This window comes from Camellia sinensis, chromosome 9 (assembly GCF_055761805.1).
Source record: "Camellia sinensis isolate YWXY chromosome 9, ASM5576180v1, whole genome shotgun sequence".
NCBI lineage: Eukaryota > Viridiplantae > Streptophyta > Magnoliopsida > Ericales > Theaceae > Camellia > Camellia sinensis.
In genome coordinates this window covers 100,312,268-100,316,218 of record NC_138969.1, presented here as the reverse complement: position 1 = coordinate 100,316,218, position 3,951 = coordinate 100,312,268, and positions in this window count along the sequence as shown.

The window sequence follows — 3,951 nt, the reverse complement described above, 5'->3', positions numbered from 1 at the left end:
CCATAGTATTTAATCCATTCCTTGTTTCAATTTCTCCTCAAGTTTGGTTTTGCTGAGGTTGATACTGAGACTCCTCATATCTGTCAAAAGGTCTCTCTCTCTCTCTCTCTCTCTCTCTCTCTCGGTGCATTTAGTAGATATCATTATGTTGATATTTACATTCTCTGTTCAATGAAGGAGTTTGGATCTTCTCAGTTTTCCCATGACAACATTTAGAGGTTTGCCATGAACTTTTTTAATATGTTTCTGCCCCCAAAATTACCACTCAATCATATATGTTTTAGATGATGTACTCTTGTGTCTGCTTGGTTCCCACTAGCTTGAATGAGAAAATCAATTCTAAACTTGGACCTTGTTTACATGATGAGAAAATCAATTCTAAACTTGGACCTTGTTTACATCTTTCTTGGACTCCCAAGTTAGTTACAAAGCAGTTCCAACTAGAGATATTCATATTTCAAAAGGTTGAAACCTTAATTGCTGCTGATCTTATTAGGATTAATCTTTAAAATGCATTATTATTAGGGGAAAATATGGTCCCAATAGGAAAAAAATCCTTCCTATATTATCTCAGAGAAGGTGAGATGTATCTATATATAATAAAGATTTTTTATGTTCACCGAAGATATGTTCAATGATGAGCGCGTTTTGTTTATACATATACAAGCATTTTACCTATGTTATACATGGGGTTTTGTGATTTAAAATGTGTTATTATTGAAAAGTTTGTAAATGATATGATTCTACTTATGACTATCTTATACATTAATTTATAAATTTGTCAACTATTACTTTCTAAGAGGAGTATGATTCTAATTCCCCCCGATAACCCTTATCAAATCTCCATTCACTAACCATCATCTCTTCAATTTTCATCATATCTCTTCTAATCACATCGACTCTTCATTTAAAGCATTTCTGTTATGCGATCACCACTACTTTTAACTTCCCTTTCTTACCTTTCCCCCAAGTCAACATCTACTCCCACCTGCAACCTCTCATCACTAATCTCATATTATCTCCACCCTTCATCCCACTACAAAAAATTAAGGTTTTAGAGATGAAAATTTAGGAACAAAATTATTTTTTAGGGACTACATATTTATGTTGCGAAAAGTGTTGCTACTATATTTTTAGCAACAAAAATTAGACATTAATGATGAATTATTATCCTTTTGGGACCAAATTTTTTGTCTAAAAAAATAAACCACGCTGAGACCAAATTATTTTGTCCCTAAAAGTCTATTTATTAGTGACATTTTCAAAATTTTGTCGCTAAAAATCTTATTTTTAACTTTTCAGGATGACCTTTTAGCGATTACCCTTACAACGATAGAAATTAGTCCCTAAAATGTCTTTTGCAACAAAATTTTCACTTTTAGAGACCAAAACATTTAGTCTTTAAAACTCTTATATGTTATAGTATCCCATCATTTGGCCATTAAGATTTTGGCTAACCATTAATTGATAATAAATTGGTTGAGTTAACATAGATTCTCAAATAAATTCCAACTTGACTCGTACAAAATAATGAATAATTTTGTACGCGTTGCATATACGAATACTAATAAATAAATAAAAATGAACAAAAAGTGCCTCCTAATTTTAAGAATTTTTGTTGTGCTTATTATGATTATTGTTTTGTTTTTATTTATAAAATCATAATAATGAAATTAATTATTGATCTTATTTATTTTAGAATAAATTTAATTGGGTAAATTATGTAAATGGTCCTTGTAATTTACATGATGTGTCAATTTGATTCATTTGTTTTAATTTGCTCGATTTTGCCCCTTAATTTAACAGATTGTGTCATATTGGTCAAATAAATAACGGCCGTTAGATTTGGTGGACGAAAAGTCGTCACGTGCTCAAATGACGTGTCAATTTGGTCATTATAGTTTATACGATGTGTCAATTTGGTCCCTGTTATTTTAATTTACTCGATTTTGATAGGGACCAAATTGACACATTGTGTAAACTATATTAACCAAATTGGCACTTCATATAGCGATCCTGGGTTTACCCTTGTTGTACAGTGATCCGGACATGTGTCCGTAGATGTTGGTAGTTGTTTATTATCTAGTTTACATCTGTTACTACTTTGTATATTGAGTTATAGGATGTGTTGGGCGGGTTTGTTACAGGTTGGTTGTGTTTGGGAGCTTAGTGCTGCTGCCCAGATTTTTGAACCTTCGCTCGAGCGAGGAGTTGGTCGCTCGAGCGAGCGGTTGCGTCTGGTTCTGGACCTGAGAGTTGCATTTCGTGGCTCGAGCGAGCTTTCTTCGCTCGAGCGGTCTGGTTTATTCTTCGCTCGAGCGAGAAGTCTGTCGCTCGAGCATGCTTCTGGTTGCAGACCTGAGGGTTTGAGTTGTTGGCTCGAGCGAGCATTCTTTCGCTCGAGCGCACTTCTGAGTTTTTGGCTCGAGCGAGAACTTCTGGCTCGAGCGAGAGTTTTCTGTGTCTGGTCGCTCGAGCGACCAAGTCTTCGCTCGAGCGAGCGTGTTTTATATCAGCGGACAGTAGCGTTTTTGAACATCACTTTTTCACTCTCTTTTTCTTTCAGACCCTAGATCCGAGACTCTCTCTCTCTAAACTTACATTCTCTCTAAGAATTGATCTCCCTAGAGTGTGAATCTAGCCTAGGGCCTTTGTTAAAAAGATAGAGGGCGTTGAGGGCTTCGATTTAATCTGAAAAAGTTTGGATTTGGAGCACGTTGATCTTCGAGTCTTCATCTCCTTTTTGGCTCAAACTTCGAGGTAGGGATATCCTACTCCTCTCTATGGATTTTGTCTTTAAATTTTGGTATTTTGAGATGTTGGGGTTGGTTTGGTAATTTTGTGAAAGTTTGGGGCTTTTGTGTTATTTTACAAAAGTTGGGGTTTTATTCATAATAAACCTAAATGCATGTTTGGCATAGAGAAATGGAATAAATGTTGAATCATTGATGAAAATGGGACCTAAGGGTTGAAATGTTAATTATGGAAAATGACCTAATTACATTGTTTGATTAATTGAGATAATTAATTGCGAGAAATGAGAACATGAAATGGGATTGTTGAGATTGGGAATGCAAAGGGTTAAAGGGTGTAGTTGAATTATTTATCACTCACCGGAATGAAATGTTGATTGAATATCCATTTGTGCATTTATTTTCTGTTTAGAAATAACTGCTTTGGGCTATCGGTGGAGGATAGTCGTGATTGTTGTAGACAATGCATGATGATTAGGCAAACGAAAACTAATCAAAGGAAGGTGTCATGGAATTTGACGGTTGATTGAATACATTAACTGTATGTATTGAGTGATTGTATATAGAACCAATGTGTTTGTATACGTTATGTGTAGAAGAGGAGATGGGGGATGTACTCCGCGGTTTAGGGGAAGATAGGGGATGTACCTCTAAACCGGATAGTGTTGGGAGAAGAAAGGGGATGAACTCCGTAGATACAACTCATATGCTTGTCTAGAAAAGTGAAGATAGAGCTCATATGCTTATCTTTGAGAAGTGTGGATACAACTTATATGCTTATCTGTGAATATGGGATATTGTTGTTATACATATCTGTTGAGAATGTGGATATAGTTTATATGCTTATCTGTGAATGTGAGATATAGTTTTTATACATATCTGTTGAAATAATGATAGAGCTAACATGCTTATCTGTTGAAAAAGGGAAAATGAAAGGTAACTTGGACTCATAAGTCGTATGACATAAATATGTGATTTATGTGAATGTATCAGTGTTGGCCATCTATCAATTGCTAATCTTTTAGTCATTGTTCATGGTTGGTTTAGTATATTTCTACTGGGTTGTGGCTCACCCTATATGGGAATATCATTTTCAGGTATAGGTAGCATGCCACCTCCAAGGACATAGCTTGGGAGGCTAGAGGCGGACATACTTTTGTCGTTTTATTTCGATGTATTACATGTAAATTCAAGCCAA